The sequence below is a fragment of the Carassius gibelio genome, chromosome B10 (assembly GCF_023724105.1).
Source record: "Carassius gibelio isolate Cgi1373 ecotype wild population from Czech Republic chromosome B10, carGib1.2-hapl.c, whole genome shotgun sequence".
Lineage (NCBI taxonomy): Eukaryota > Metazoa > Chordata > Actinopteri > Cypriniformes > Cyprinidae > Carassius > Carassius gibelio.
The window spans coordinates 11,842,927-11,853,489 of NC_068405.1; the positions used below are offsets into that span (position 1 = coordinate 11,842,927).

At 36.4% G+C, this 10,563-nt stretch overlaps 1 long non-coding RNA gene and 1 pseudogene across 1 annotated transcript; one reads left to right on the forward strand and one right to left on the reverse strand.

Moving 5' to 3' along the window:
- The window catches only part of LOC127966761 (protocadherin beta-16-like), a 54,061-nt pseudogene extending 44,212 nt beyond the window's left edge, over nt 1–9,849 (forward strand).
- On the reverse strand, nt 2,549–6,473 carry LOC127966765 (uncharacterized). The gene is made up of 2 exons (XR_008155696.1): nt 6,353–6,473; nt 2,549–4,950 (listed from the first exon to the last, which is right to left on the reverse strand). It is a non-coding gene; the product is annotated as an uncharacterized LOC127966765 (long non-coding RNA).
- Nucleotides 9,850–10,563: the final 714 nt, after the last annotated feature.

Sequence of the window (10,563 nt, forward strand, 5' to 3'; positions counted from 1 at the left end):
TTGACTAAAGATTTAGGAATGGACGTTCATATAATGCTTAAAAGAGAGATGCGAGTCATATCGGAATCTAATGGTAATTATTTTGACATAGACCTGACATCTGGAGCTTTGGTGGTCAAGCAAACAGTGGACAGAGAGAGTATGTGTGGAGGAAGTTTACACTGTCACACTCGGATTCAGATTTCTCTTCAAACTCCTTTGGAAATGCACAGCGTTACGGTTGAAATTGTGGATGTTAACGACAACGCGCCACTCTTCCAAAGTCGAAACACTTCTTTGGAAATTTCAGAAGCGGCTGCGCCAGGCACAATATTCCGCTTAGAAAGTGCGCACGACCCTGACGTGGGTGTGAATTCACTGCGCGCTTATTTTCTTAGTCAAAACGATTGTTTTATGTTAAAAGTAGACACTAAAAGCGACGGAAGCAAAATCCCAATCTTAGTCTTAAACAAGCCTCTCGACAGAGAAAAGACGAGCGAATATAGATTGATTTTAACTGCAGTTGATGGCGGCAGTCCAGAAAAGTCCGGCAACAGTGCCATTTTTATAAATATTCTAGATGTCAATGACAACGCGCCACACATTCATAATCCTACAAAAAGAATCATGCTTTTAGAAAATTCACCTCATAGAGCGTTAGTTGCTACTCTTAATGCCTCTGATGCCGATCATGGTCAAAATGGTGAAATAACTTATACGTTTGATAAATACACTCCTGACAACGTGTTAAAACTTTTTAGCGTGGATTCTATGACTGGTGAAATTAGAGTTACAGGACTAGTCGATCACGAGCTCGCTAATATATATGACGTCACTGTTCTTGCTAGAGACAAAGGAATACCTCCCATGGAGGGCTCGTGCAACATCAAAATCGAGATTATTGATGTGAATGACAACACTCCTGCTATCAGCATTAATGTGGTTTCTCCAGTAATCTCTGAAAATGTGAGTTCAGGGACTGTCATTGCCCTGATCAAAGTCAAAGATGAAGACACAGGGGAAAATGGCGATGTGAGTGTGCACATTCCTTATGGGTTGCCTTTCAAAATGAGTTCGCCATATAAAGGGCTTTTCACTTTAATGACCGATGGCCTGTTGGACAGAGAGGCTGTGGCTGAATACACTATTACTGTGACTGCCACAGACTCTGGTTCCCCACCCCGTTCCTCCCAGGAATCTTTTGTGTTACGTCTTTCAGATGTTAATGATAACCCCCCAGTCTTTTCACAGCCTTCCTACTCTGTGGACATAGCCGAAAACAATGCCCCAAATGCTCTCCTTCTGTCCGTGTCAGCCTCAGACCCAGATTTGGGTGAGAATTCCACCGTTTATTTCTCAATTTTAGAGAGCGAAGCTCTTGGAAGGTCTGTGTCCTCATATGTATATATAAACCCAGATAGTGGGCAGATATATGCCATGAGAAAGTTTGATTATGAGCAATTGAATGCTTTTCAATTCATAGTGCAGGTTCTTGATAGAGGAACTCCAGCTCAAAGCTCCAACACTTCGGTGCATGTATTTATTATAGATCAAAATGATCATCCTCCTGTCCTTATATACCCTGCACCCCCATTTGATGGGACACTGCAGTTTTTGGTACCTAGCACAGCTGGCATTGGACACCTACTCAATCGCATCACATTCGTGGATGGCGATAGTGGCCACAATGCTTGGTTATTTTACAGTCTCTCGGGGCATGATGCTGAAATGTTTCATATAGGTGCACATACTGGAGAGCTGCGTACAGCCCGTAGACTTACAGCAGAAGACAGCAAGTCTGTTTTTAGCTTCAATGTGATTGTAAAAGATAACGGCAGGCCTTCTCTCTCCACTAGCATGGTAGTTAACATCACCCTAGCTGAGAAAGCTTCAGATGTCTCTTCTGAACGTATTAGCTCTACCTCAACAAGTCCAAAAGGGTCTAACCTCACTCTGTACCTTATAATCATACTATCCTTCGTTATTACAGTCTCATTCCTGGTTATCATTTTTTTGGTGGTGCGCTGGCTAAGTCACCATGGTTATGTTATGTGCCTCATGCAAAAATTCGGTTTCAAGCACACACCTCGTGAGCACCAACACAATGACCTCCACCTGCAGCTAAATACTGATGGTCCTATTAGATACATGGAGGTCGTGGGGGCCTCTCGGGATTTCAACAAACACAAATACACGCATGGTTTCTCCACTATCTCCAGCAGGAGCGACTTTGTGTTTGTAAAGGCCCCACAGAGCACTCTAGGCATGCGACTATCAAAAAGACTCTTCACTCACTCACTCATGAAGGTGAGATTTTCAGAAAATATTACCTTATATACATTTTAAAAGTTTAGTGTCAGTAAGATTTATTTAATGTTTGATGAGACAGAAGTCTTCTATGCCCATCTTATTTTTATCTTAAACACATTTAAATGGCAATACAGTGAAATATTATTATAATTTTAAGTAACTGTTTTGTATTTTTTTTTATTTTATTTTTACATATTTTACAATGTAATTTATTCATGTGATAGCAGCCATTACTCCAGTCTTCGGTGTCATATGATCCTTTTTTTTTGTGGAAACCGTGATACATTCTTTATTTTCTTCAGGATTATATGCTGAATAGAATGTTCAAAAGAACAACATATATGTGAAATAGAAATATTTTGTACAATTGAAAGTGTCTTTATTGTCACTTTTGGCCAATTAATGCATCTCTGCTGAACAGAAGTATTAATTTATTTTAAAAATTCTTACTGACGGCAAATTTTGATGGGTAGTGTATGCAGTTACTTTCCGTTAAGTAAAAAATGTTTGCATATGTTAGTGAAACAAATGATACATGATTCATATATTTGTAGTATTAATTTTATTGTCACCATTTCTCAAAATCATTTTTAGTTATATGGAAATCATGCTGTGTATGTCATTAATGGCTCTAGTTACTATGACTCACATTTTGGACTAAGCACTCTATAATGCCAAGTGTATTAAGAATCGGGCCACAATCTGAGCTTTTTCTAGACCAAATGATTCAGCAGAGAATTTAACTGTATAAATCTGAGAAGAATTATGACCGAAAATATTGTGTTCCAATGCTCAAGTCAGGTGAGGCAGATTGTTACAGTCAATATGATTTACAAAGCAGAAGCAGTTGTATGAAGTTGTATGCATACAGTTCCGAATAGCAGACAGTCTCTGTGGAATCTATAATAGAGTTTGTAGGATCAAAGTGGGATATTGCACATGCTTGAATGCTATCTTGCATCACAATGACTCAACTCAGTGTAGGGAGATGCAATAGAATTGTATGGGAAACTAAGGAAAATATGACAAAGTGATGAAAAAATCCAAAGAGGGTTGATATTTTAGCCATAATCCTCCTACAAGTTAGCTCATATTTTGTTTGATACAGATCCTCCTCATGTACATGCACTCATGCGTGACAGCAACATGATCGAAGTTTCAATTATTCACACACACTCTCCCATAACCCATTTTCTACTTTATGTTCTTCTTTGTTGCTGTTTGTGACTACTGCCTTCAACTTTTTTTTTTCTGTATCAGCAAATGTGAAGTTTCAGAAAATAGTCCTGAGGAAAAGCTGAGGAAGTGCACCAAAATGTACTTTGCTGTCAATAATTCAAATTTGTGTTTCAGAACTGCAACCTTCTAGGACAGGATGGAAGGACCTGTGATCCAGGATGGACCAATAGTGGATATGAATCTCTATGACGAACAAACGTATTGACAAATCTCTCTTTTTTTCTTATTTTCAAGCAAAATCCACCTAATGCTGACTGGCGATTTCCTCCAAACCAGAGGCCTGGACCCAGCGGGTGAGTGTTGGATTCAGTTTATGTGTCTAGCAAAACCTATAAATACATTTGAGATCATCCACGTGGTAATACGTACACTGTTTTGTAATAATTTTCATTTAATCTCTCTGATTGGAATGAGATAATAAAAGAACAAAGTCTGGGATTACCTGTCAACAGTTGAGTGCCTACATTTTTGGTGGCCACTATATTAATCTAGTCAGCAGGAAGAGTTGAGTAATACCAAATACCTTCTAAAATGAACAAATAATAATAATATACTTAAAAAAAACTAAAGTATTAATACATTTTTCAGCAACCGAGAGAGATGACGTGTGGTGGAGTCTTGCAAATACCAAAATATCTAGATTAGAAAATGCAGTAATTTAGTAATGTTCCTTCCTTCAGTGTTTTCAAAATCTGAGATTACCTGAAAATATTTGAGTGACTAAATGTTTGATGGTCACTGTCTTCTGCATTTAGTCAGCAAGAATAGTTAAGAAAACAATATTTATAGATACAATCTATATTAGAGTCTTACATAATTTACAAATTTTCCTTCCATATAGACATATAGAGTGTTTTCATCTTTATATTTAACCCATTATCACCATTATATAAATATTAAAAATGCCAAAGACAATTTACTATAATCGTGCAAAAATAAACCCTGTAAAGAAGTTCTGCAAAAGAAATAAAGTCCTGCAAAAATAAAATCCTACAAAACAAATCCTGTGAAGAATATCCTGCAAAAGAAATGACATGGGTGGGAAAAACCTGCAAATACACCAAATATATTATGACAGTAATCAATGTGATCCGACTTCCTGTGAGACACAACGTCTTAAGAGTATGTAAGGTTTAAAGGTGAAGGAAACCCAAAGACGTTCTCACCCATCCATGTGCTCTGGTCAGACGCAGGGTGATTAAGTGACAGCTGCATGCTCCTGTGCTTATGTTTCAGCCAACACAGGTTCCACACCCTGCAGCAGAGATGGACTCCATACGAGAAGTCCAGGTAGAGTGAAGGCGAAGAGAAGGCTAGTGTGTGGTAGCGTTTGACTTCACCTGGTGTAGCCTTCTAGTGGAATGCTGTGTTTAGGTCTTACAGATTATGTGTCCTGCAGCTTCCAGCGACATGCTGTCCAGTCTACACATATAAATGTGAACACAAATTACATGCAGTTGGTTCATTTGAGGATAAGGCTTTTGGATGTGTGTGCATCGCTGAGAGCTGTTTGTTGCATCTTGCTCTGCGGGTTGTCATTGCAGTGTGTTTACCTGTGCTTAGTAAACTTGTTTGTTCCAATTTGATTTGTTTTGGCTTTGTAGAGCCAAGTCTGTGAAGTCTGTCCCTAAAGAGTAGAGAAAAATTTCTGTCCTTATGTACGGACTTTGCTATCAATCTGTTTGTGTGGGCAGAGAAAGAGAGTAAAAATCTGCTTTTTAGTTATGCCATTTTAAAACTGAGCAGCCTGTAATAACCAAAATATACTTAAAGTGATAGTTCACCCCCCAAAAAAAAAGAAAAAAAAAAAAAGAATGACCTTGTGTCATTCCAAACCTGTATGACTTTTTCTTCTTAGAAACACAAAATATTCAACAAACTACTCAAACTTGCATCTTTGAAAAAAAAAAAAAAATGAATAAAAATTTCTACCCAAATTAAAAACACATTGAAAGACTTTAATATAAGGGCATCGTGCACATTTTCCTAATAAACGTATTTTCCTTTGTCCATTAACATACTTATCTGAAGCTTATCAGAAGATCTTTTTTTATTATTACTTTTTATTTATTTTTGACAGCTTTAATTTGATTGGACAGTACTCAAAATAACAGAGTAGACAATAGCTTGAGGGACAAACTATAAACCTTTATGACAATTGTTTAATTAAATAATAATGATAAAAAAAATCTACACTGTAAATACTCAAATTTACATTTGCTGATATGTTTACATGTTTTATAAGCCTGAGAACATCAATTGACCGAAACGTTGCTAAGCTAATAACATTTTCCAAGGATGCAATTTTGAGTGCTGTTTAGGTGTTTTTTATTCATTTATTTATATATATCTGGTCTATACTAGACTGCATATGAATTGGATATGCGAGGCACTATATTTTCTATTTAGCATTTTACAGATGAAAATAATGTTTATACAGGTTTGAAATAACATGAGGGTGAGTAATTAAAAAAAAAAAAAAAAAATAGGGCGCGCTAACCCTTTAAATAATGCTAATTGTGACTTGATTGAAGGGCAAAGTGTATTTGTTGTCAAGCCACATGGTATAAACAGACACAACTGTATTCTGATCAATGTATCTGTCTGTTTACTTCATGTCTACCACTGCTTCTTCGACTTTAGCTTCCATTTTCAGACTACACTGCACTGTCCTGCCCTGTCACACAAAATGGCTGTCTCAGCTAATGAAACGGGTACATTTATGCTAGCAAACCCAGTGGCTGCTGTTCTCATATATGTGTGAGAGGAGAAATGCGAGTAAAAAGCACCATGAATGTGTTTGAGTGTGTGTTGAGTCACTAACCCTGTTCTCTGTCATATAGGGCTGGAGCTCGTCCTGATGAGGCAGGTGCCAGCGCTGGCGTGATCGCAGGAACAGGACCGTGGCCCAACCCCCCTACCGAAGCTGAACAGCTCCAGGCGATGATGGCAGCAGTGAACGGTGAATCTCAATCTCACTTATTATTCCATCTTTTTTAAAAAGAGAGCGAATAAGAGAATGAGGAGAAAGCATTAGCACAGACTCGAACCAGAAATAAAAGCATAGCCAACAAGATAAACATTTTCCTTATAAAGTGAAGAAAAAATCTGCCAGAGATATCCTTCATGCTGATCAGCTTTACAAGCTAAAATTTCATGATAATCTTACTGATTAAGCTAATTAAGGAACCCGTTGGGGGCAAATCAGCCCAGCAGCATCCAAAACACATCATATGCTGGACTTTACAGCAGGGAAGTATGTCCACATATATTGTATTGGATGTATCAGTACTCAAGATTAGATTCTGAAGACCGGTAATAACTGGATGATGTAAGGAAAGAGGGAGATAAGTAGTGAGTGAGAGAAGAAAGAGAAGAGAGAGTGTGTCTTCCAGAGTAAAATGGATCTCACTATTTATTGACTGTTAGAGAGTCAAATTAGTTGAGTGTAAAGAGACAAAGGAGCCTTTTTCCTCTCCACAGCTGCAGTCAGAATGACTGTACTGATGTTGTTCTCTAGCCTAGATGACAGTCTGTGCTCTTTTAATGTATCTGAAGTGTTTTACGAAACAGTCACGAAATCTACTCTTTTTTTTTGTGAGTAAACTTAAAATTATATATAGTTCATAGGTCATCATTTACTCACCCTCAAGTTGTTCCAAACCTGTAAGAGTTTCTTCAGCTGTTGAACATAAATGCGGTTATCCAAACAGTTGCCGGTAGCCATTGACTTTCATAGTATGAAAAAAATAAAAATACTATGGAAGTCAATGGCTACCATCAGCTGTTTGGATACCAACATTCTACACAATGTGTTCAGTAGAAGAAAGAAACTCAGCAACTTAAGGCCGAGTAAATTATGTCATAGTTGTGGTTATTTTTTGTGTGAGCTATCCCTTTAAGTAGCCTTTTATTTAATTAATATCATGTAAATCTGCTGTTTAGAATTTATGCTTGTATGTACAGTACACTACAAGTTCAGTACTGTTAAGTGCACTTCTTTTTAACGTGTGGGTTTGGTTAGGTTAACAATTTCATGACTACAATTTAATTATGAATTTGTGAAAAAAGGAACAGATTTTTGATGTGGTAACAAAGGCAGAACTGCCTCACTGCTGTTAGATGACGATGCCACTTACATTTGCAATGCATTTCACAAGAACTGTGAAAATGTTTTCACTGTGTTATTCCTGTATATACATGTCTTCAGTTCTCTAAGCACGTTGCTGAGTATGTGATGTGTGTCGATGTTACGGCATACATAATGCATGGGGGGATGGGCAGGCAGAAGCAGGTCACTAAGGGAGCTGCAATGCGGTTTCTGAGTGACTGAATTATGAGCTCTGTGCCGAACCAACCCATCTATAACCTTTTCCATCTCTCTGTCTCCTGTTCTTTTCCTGTCTCTATACCTCCTTCTATTTCCTCTTTCTTTCTCATCCTAACGTTCCTCTCAGAAGCAAGTGAAGCCGCTGCAACTCTCGGCCCTCGCTACAATCCACAGTATGGCCCAGACTACCGCCAGAACGTCTACATCCCAGGCAGCACCGCCACCCTCACGGCCAACCCTCAGCAGCAGGTACCCCAGCAGGCCCTTCCCCCTCCCCAAGCCCTTCCTCCTGTCGAAGCCCCCAAGGCAGCTCAGACGCCCGCCAGCAAGAAGAAGCCTACTAAGAAAGACAAGAAGTAAGACAGAAGCGTGGAAGCACTATCAGAGCTGCAGAAATATGTCGCAAGGATCTGAGCATCTCCCCTCAAAAAAGAAAAAGAAAAAAAAGATTCTTTAAACAAACAGTTTAAGGTTTGTTTAAAGAATCAACCATCTTTAGATTTAAGGCTCTTTTTTAGTGAGGCTTTTATTTGTTTGTCTTAGATTTCCTCATTTTTATTTATTGTATTTTGACTTGTATTACAATATCTTACTCAATAACCCCAAAAATGAAGTATTTACTGTTTTGCTGTCGCTGAAACAGAAAGAATGACTGAACAAGAGGAGGTGTGTTCAGATCCCTGAAGCTCTTCAGATAACTGTCCTGTAAATAGCTTTACTAAAACAAGAAGAAAATATACATTTCTTCTTTTATTTTTTCTAAATGTCATGTTTCAGCCTTCTTTTTGTGATTTTTTTTTTTCTCTCGATGCAAAGTAGATGCTTCTTGTGGTTACAAAATGTAACGCTTGTAGGCTTTTTAACAATGTGCCACAACTGTCACCTTGACTGGATGAAGGTTTTGAGCTGAACTATGCAGTGAAATGGGGATACTAAGAAAAAAGAGGGCACAAGAAAGTTAATTTAATTAGATCTCGGGGTAAGAGGATACATTTATGTTCGGTGAGACACTGTTGGCATGGTATTTAAAAATAGATTCAGTCTTCATTAACTTCTTAATAGCTAGTTAAGCAGAGCTGAATGTTAGGTTAACAACATTAACTATTCTTTGCATTTATTTCCTGTTAGCTTGGTAAAAGAATCCTAAAAATGCAAGAAAAGATTATCTCAATCTTTTGTCAAAGTAAATGCACTAAGAGTTAATGGAAAACTTGAAGTAAATTAAAAAGAAAGAAACAAAGAATGAACATGTGGAAAGACTAATGACTAACTTCAGTGCAACACTGTACTTGAATGGATCTTAGATGGAAGGATTCTGTCCATTGTTCTGCACCAACCATAGTGTATATAAAATGTGTAACCTGTCTGTACAAACATTAGAGCCACAAGGGCTGGCTGTTACAGGAATGTTTCAGTATTTTTAATAAAAAGCAACAACAACAACAACAAAAGATAGAAAAAAGATCAAGTGTAGTGTTGTAGGAAGAAAACCTTCAAAATCATTAACTAACCAAACTGTACATATACAACTTCTGAAAACACGCAATCGTAGCTTAAGGCTTGTGCAGTATGTGCATATTTTTGTGGTTTTCCCCCTTGATTACACTTTGAACTTTCCTTTTCTCCAGTCACCTAAAACTTTGAAAGATAACATATTATACTTACTGTCTTTAGAGTACCACCCCTCCCCACATCTTGCTGTACTTTTCTGTGCTTGTAATTCCAATCAGTCGGTAATGATACTGGAATGCCACTTCTGTCTGTTTGACTATGAATATCTATCTATCTATCTATATATATATATATATAAATGTATGTCTGCTGCTTGGCTACTTTTCCTGTATTTGGCTGTGATTCCTTTTAAAGAAATGCTTAGCACCTCATGTTACCCTTTTTGTTTTTGTTAGCTAACATTTATATTGCTGTTGATTTATGTTTTACTTTATTATTGGAACACTTACATTTGAAATAAAATTTTGTCAGAACTCACAGTCACGGCTGAGCTGTATTTTTGGAATTGCTTTGTCTGTGAACACAGTTGTGGACATCCGACTCATATCCAACTATATTCAAAAAGTTGGGGTCTATAAGGTATTTAAAAGAAACTGCTACTTTCATTCTGCAAATATTAAACAAACTGACCAAAAGTGACATTAAAAGGCAATAAAATATATAAATAAATAAATAAAATAAAATAAATACAGTTCCTGGACATTTATTGTAAGAAAAAAGTATTAAATAGTTATTTTCAATTGTAATCATATTTCACAATATTATTATTATTATTATTATTATTATTATTATTATTATTATTATTATTTTCTTAAATAAATGCACCCTTTACAAGCTTAAGAGTCTAAGTTTTGAATGGTTGTTTATGAACAAGTTTAATGACTCATAATCACATTTATATTTTAAGGTCATTGTCATGAAACTCATGAATTACTATGTATTAAACAGTTGCATGTTTTTTGTTTTTTTTTTTATTCAGGAAAACAGTAAATTAAAATAACTTAAAAAAAATATAATCAATGCACATCAAAAAATCAATGCACATTGTATTTCTTTGCACTGCATTAATAAAACAAAGTATATAAAATATATAATAATAAATAAAAACAATTATATATATATATATATATATATATATATATATATATATATATATATATATATATATATATATATATATATATATATATATA